At 43.3% G+C, this 5,224-nt stretch overlaps 1 pseudogene; it reads left to right on the forward strand.

The window, feature by feature from the left end:
- Nucleotides 1-2,441: 2,441 nt before the first annotated feature.
- Nucleotides 2,442-3,380, forward strand: LOC141953258 (olfactory receptor 14I1-like; annotated as a pseudogene).
- Nucleotides 3,381-5,224: the final 1,844 nt, after the last annotated feature.

Raw genomic sequence — 5,224 nt, forward strand, 5'->3', positions numbered from 1 at the left:
AGAAGGAACACCATGTGAAAGGACATGTGACGCAACAGGCAGATTGGAAGAATGAGTATGTGTTTTCAGTCTGAGCATAAGCCACAGAATAAAAGAGCAACGTGGCCATAATTTAAACTAAGCCAGTATTTTAGCTCCCTTGAGCTACTACAGAAAACCTGGCACCTCCAGATGAGTCAAGGAAGGGACTTATTAAAATTAAGTCTGTTAAGACTGATGTCAAAGACTCGTTCAAATGGAGTTATCTACTATCAGCAGTAGGTTCTAAAGACAAAAGATGCTGCAGGTGACTGCTGAGGGTCCAACACTTCTTCCATGAATGGAAATCCATGCATGACTTGACTAAAAAAGGAAGGAAAAATTGCTCAGTTCTGGAAACTACCCTTTATTGCTACAGTCTCAGACTACTTGAAAATAATTTCTTATCAGTAAACTCTTACTAACTTGTTTTACATTAATTGTTCCATTGTTCCATTTCTACCTGTATTAGATCACCTTAGTTCCCTCTTGCCTTAAGCCGCACAAAAAGGTATGCTTGGAGAACGACCTCAATGTGTAGGAGCTGCAAGGAATTACATGAAATCATCCATTCCAATCTCTTGTATCAGGAATGCCTGGTTATCCTTGGTAGCGTTGGTCTAGGTAAGTCTTAACACTTCTTTGTTCCATGTGGTACCCAGAGTGGGTACAGGGCTATCACAAAATGCTTAAGAGCAACTTAGGTACATATCATGGTGAATAAGTTGGTAAATACACAGCAACTGATTGCTAAACAGATCACAAAGCTGATATAAATGTCACCTTTGGGGCCTGGATGGCTGTTCTGTACTGGGGGTTGGGGGTGAGGTGAGACAGAGAGACAGAGCCCAACAAGAAATGGACTAATAAGATAACTGCTTTAATAAGGCAAAATAAGAAGAGGAGTACAGATAGTGAGTAAATCTGATGTCCCTTCAGAAGCTGGGCACCTGCCTTCATGCAGCATCAGATCGGATGGATTTTCCCACAATGATCTCGTCCATAGGGAGAAGCTCTCCCCTTTGGTCATTCAAGCTATTATATCATTCCCTCCCCCACAAGAAGAAGCTCTATTCCTAAGGGCTGCTCACGTGAGAACTTCTTGCTGCTCTGGCAGATACAGGCAAGGAGGTGCAGGTGGCACAATGGCCGGTACCAAGTGGGAGCTGCCTGCCTCCGCTGCAGTGAGCTCCTGAGTTCATCCTGTGGGCAAAGGATTTGTGCATCACACACAGCCCTGAAAGGCAGCACAGACCCTCCTCAGGTGAACTGTTGTGTGGATCACTAACTCCTAAATGTGCAACGGTCTCCCAATAAGGATCAATACAAGGCTTACAACCAATACCTGCCTACAAGGTAGAGATATGCTTTCTCTACACAAGAATGCATTTTGTGTGAATAATATTGTTCATAATACTCATATCAAGTCCCATTTTCACTTTTTCATTCCTTTTCAACAAAACACTCCAGTGGGACCAGTTTCCTCACATTTATACAACTGCAGTTATGATGTCTGCATCACAGAGAGCCATCTAGGCTATGGGGATGTGGAGAAGTGGGTCCACGGGAAAACAAAAGAAAGGGTAGAAGTGATGTTATAAGGAAGGGATAGGACTGGTCATGACAGGCAGTAACAGAAACTTGAGAAGTGTGTCGTGAGAGACCAACATAGATTGTAGAAGAGACAGGACGGGCCAAGATGAAGCTGAGCTGTTTTGGGTGAAGTTGGTTGCCTGATCCTGGTACCTGAAATAACTAGCTTATACCAATATAGCAGATTTAAATTTCAGGAAGATCACAGAATCACAGAATCTCTAAATTGTCTCGGTTGGAAAAGACTGAAGATCCTCCAGTTCAACCATTAACCTAACAATGACAGTTCCCAACTACACCATATCCCTAAGTGCTGGGTCAATCCGACTCTTCAACCCCTCCAGGGATGGGGACTCCACCACTGCCCTGGGCAGCCCATTCCAACGCCCAACAACCCCTTCTGGAAAGAAATCCTTCCTAAGAGACAGTCTGACCCTGCCCTGGCGCAACTTGAGGCCATTCCCTCTTGTCCTGGCGCTGGTTCCTTGGCTCAAGAGACTCATCCCCCCTCTCTGCACCCTCCTTTCAGGGAGTTGTAGAAGGCGATGAGGTCTCCCCTCAGCCTCCTCTTCTCCAGACTAAACAACCCCAGTTCCCTCAGCCACTCCTCGTACGACATGTTCTCCAGAACATGTGGAACTATGATTACTGGGGGATTTGTTTCTGAGGTATAGTTTGGTCCATCATGTGAAATTCACGCATTTTGTCTTCAGTGAGCAAAATATGTTTAGGGCAACTGTGAAATTCAGGCAGTGGAGAGACTATGGAGCCGACCATGAAGTCTCAACCAAAATCCTTGACTTTCCCTTCACCAACAGTCTGGAAAGAAAATGCCCAAGCAAAGCACTGTGGCAGAGTTGCTTCTCCTGGGATTCTCTGATACTCAAGAACTGCAGATATTCCACTTTATGTTTTTTCTGGGGATTTATCTGGCTGCTGTGGTGGGAAACTTTCTCATCATTGTCATCATAGCTGTCAGTAATCACCTTCACACCCCCATGTACTTCTTCTTGATGAATTTGTCTGTCTTAGACCTTTCAGCCATCTCTGTAACCCTCCCTAGATCCATGGCCAATTTTCTTGAATACCAGAGTCATCTTCTATCCCAGCTGTGCTGCCCAGGTCTTTTTCTTCCATGTCTTTGTTGCTGCTGATCTTGCTTTACTCACCGTCATGGCATATGACCATTATATTGCCATCTGCAAACCTCTTTACTACAAGATAATCATGAAGGGGTCTACTTGCATCCACATGGCAGCCAGTGCATGGCTCAGCTGCATCCCTTATTCTGCTCTCCTCACTGGGAGCATCTTTCATTTATCCTTCTGCAAGTTCAACATCATTAACCAGTTCTTTTGTGAAGTTCCACAGCTTCTCAAGCTTTCCCGCTCTGATTCATACTTTAGTGTAGTTGGGGTTCTTACATTTAGTTTCCTTGTAGCCATTATCTGTTTTGCTTTTATAAGTATGTCCTATATTCAGATTTTCAGTGTGGTCTTGAGAATTCCTGTCAAGAAAAAACAGCAAAAAGCTTTTTCAACCTGCATCCCTCATCCAATCGTGGTCTCCGTGTTTGTTAGCACTGGTTCTTTTGCTTATCTTAAGCCTGTCTCCAAATCCTCATCAGCTCCAAATCCTCAACAGCTTCTCTTCTCTATTCTGTGCTGCCACCAGTGATAAATCCAGTCATCTACACCATGAGAAACAATGACATCAAAGCTGCCATGTGAAAATTAACTGACCACAGATTACTATGCAGAAATAAATGATCAGTCTTTCTTCATTAGACTTCCTCTGTGTTCTTGGTAATGAGCACTTCATTTTCCAGTAACAGACCCTTTATATCATTGGTATCAGAGGAGATTATTGACCTTTTTTTGGAGAAGATTTTTTAAAGATTTGTTGTACAGGTAATTTTAACTTGCTGATGGCAGAAACTTTTGCAGAATGTCATATCAGTAATGGAACAAATCCTCAGTAATGCTCACAAACGTTTTACATATGCCTGCCTGCCTATGTCTCTATCTCACTTTCCCTCTGCTTTGTGTATGCATATGGAGCATAATTTATAATGGGGCTGTTATGGAAAAGGGATGTATCTCAGTGTGTGTGTGTGAGACACCATCCAAGAGGTCAGGACATTTATTTGCAAACATGATGAGAAACCCAGAGAGGTGTTCTGGTGGTGTCCATTTGGTTATGTCACCACTGGAATGTTTGTTGTTTCTTTATTGTGACAGGTACATCAAGTACTACTGTGATGAGAGTGCAAGATGTGCATCTTTTTTATCATCACTTTAAATCTAAATAAATGACTGTTCATAAGATCTGCTCTGTAACTCACCCAAACAACCTAAATAATTGCACATCTTCTTTTCTCAAAGTAAATTTTTACTCTCTTCTATCTGCTCCCACTCTCACCCCCAAACCCCTACAGAATGGAATCATTGTGACCTAATTCTGAGCAGCTGAATCATTTCCATTTGTTGGAAATCACAAAAGTTTTGTGAGTGAGTTTAAACACCAGATCTTACTTTTGCTTTCAGATCAGATAACCCTGTAAGAAGAAGTACTGTTTATTGCCTTTGACTATGCAGGGAGTGTGGAGGAGTGATTCAAGTGACTAAGCAGCTATGTTTTAAACTCTGCAGGGTGCTGTATTAGGCTTGCAGTTGCTGTTTCTGAAAAGCATGGTTCTCCTGTTGGCTTTCTGTTATGTCCTGCAGGTGCAGGAGTGACTTGACTCTACTCAGCCTTGGGGTGGCCTCACCTCATAGAATCATAGAAACATTTAGGTTGGAAAAGATCTTTAAGATCATCGAGTCCAACCGTTAATGTAGCACTGTCAAGTCCACCACTAAACCATGACCCTAGGCCCCATGTCTACACATCTTTCAAATGCCTCTTAGAAATGGTGATTCAACCACTTTGCTGGGCAGCCTGTTCCAGTGTTTGACAATTCTTTCAGTGAAGAAATTTTTCCTAATATCCAATCTAAACCTCCACTGGTGCAACTTGAGGCTATTTCCTCTTGTCCTATCTCTTCTTACTTGGGAAAAGAGACCAACACCCACCTTGGTATGACCTCCTTTCAGGTAGTTGTAGAGAGTGGTAAGGTCTCCCCTCAGCCTCCTTTTTTCCGGACTAAACAACGCCAGTTTCCTCAGCCGCTCCTCCTAAAAATTGTGCTCTAGACCCTTCATCAGCTTCATTGCCCTTCTTTGGACATGCTTCAGCATCTCAATGTCTTTCTTGTAGTGAGGACCTGAAAACTGAACACAGTATTCAAGGTGTGGCCTCACCAGTGCCAAGGTCAGGGGGACCATCGCTTCCCTAGTCCTGCTGCCCACACTACTTCTGATACAAGAAACTCAAGTACTGTGTGAATCTTTGGGTTCCACAATATAAGAAGGATATACAAATCTTACAATATGTCCGTAGGAGGGCACAAAGATGATGAAGGGAAGAGAGGACAGGATTATGAGGAGCAGCTGGGGATACTAGGTTTGTTGAACTTAGAGAAGAGGTGGCTGGTGACCTCGTTGCTGTCTATAACTTCCTCATGAAGAGGAGCAGAGAGGTTAGTGGTGATCTTTTTTCTCTGGTGTCTGGG

This window comes from Strix uralensis, chromosome 22, assembly GCF_047716275.1.
Source record: "Strix uralensis isolate ZFMK-TIS-50842 chromosome 22, bStrUra1, whole genome shotgun sequence".
NCBI lineage: Eukaryota > Metazoa > Chordata > Aves > Strigiformes > Strigidae > Strix > Strix uralensis.